A 1,063-nucleotide genomic window follows, 5' to 3' on the forward strand; every position below is an offset into this window, starting at 1 on the left:
AAAAATAGTATGATTCTTCTGAATAGAAATATCATATTTCTAGAAATAGAAAATGCATAATCATGATAGTGAATGAAGCCTAACTTTTTTCGTGTTTCATTTTTTAAATTGATACATAATTATACATATATGTGGGGTAGAATGTGATTTTTTTTCACACAGCTTCCAATGTTGAATGATTAAGTCAGGGTAATTAGTATACCCATCATCGCAAACACTTGTCAATTACTTTGTGTTGAGAACATTCCATATCTTCCTTTTATAATCCTGAGATTTGTGGTAGGTTGTTGTTCACTATGTTCTGATTATGTTTATGACATTAGAAATTATTTCCCTTATCTGTCTGCAATTTTGTTTCTGTTGATTTTTAACGTCTCTCTGCCCACCCCAACTTCCTTTCCAGTGTCTGGTAATCATTACTCTCTCTGTTTCTATAAACATGTGGAACCCTTCACAAATTTGCATGTCATCCTCGTGCAGGGGTTGTGCTAATCTCTGTATTATTCCAATTTTATACACTGGCTGTGTTTCTTATTTTAATAGATATGTACCTATGGATAGGTTCATCATATCATATATGTTGATTGCAGGCATAAATTCCTGTCTTCTAGTTTTTTTTCTTTTTTAATTTGCAAGAATATTACATTAAAAAAAAAATCTACCCTGAGAATTTTCTGTGACATATTGGTATGAACTATTGTGTGCTTCCACTTCTTAAGTTGTTGTTGCAGTCCAGAGATAAAAACGGTGTTAATCATATTGAATAATTCTTTTAATACCTTCTGCATTTGGTTTATTAGATTTTCTTATAGGATTTTTGCATCAATACTCATAATTAAGATTGACATGTGTTTGCATGTGTGAATATGACATATGCAGAATCTAACATTACATGTATATATTTTTGAGTATTGTCTCTGTCAAGTTTTGTCATAAAATTAAGTTAACCTTATAAAAGGAACTGAGAGGCTTTCCTTTTTTCTCTCTGCTATAGAACCACCTGAAAGAACTCATGCATAAAACTTGCCTTTTATAGCAATCATTCTTCTACACTTTTTCTCAA

At 31.0% G+C, this 1,063-nt stretch overlaps 1 pseudogene; it reads right to left on the reverse strand.

Moving 5' to 3' along the window:
• Positions 1-435: 435 nt before the first annotated feature.
• LOC114005934 (uncharacterized) lies at positions 436-528 on the reverse strand (annotated as a pseudogene).
• Positions 529-1,063: the final 535 nt, after the last annotated feature.

The sequence above is a fragment of the Tupaia chinensis genome, unplaced genomic scaffold, assembly GCF_000334495.1.
Source record: "Tupaia chinensis unplaced genomic scaffold, TupChi_1.0 Scaffold144952_1, whole genome shotgun sequence".
In the NCBI taxonomy this organism is placed as follows: Eukaryota; Metazoa; Chordata; class Mammalia; order Scandentia; family Tupaiidae; genus Tupaia; species Tupaia belangeri.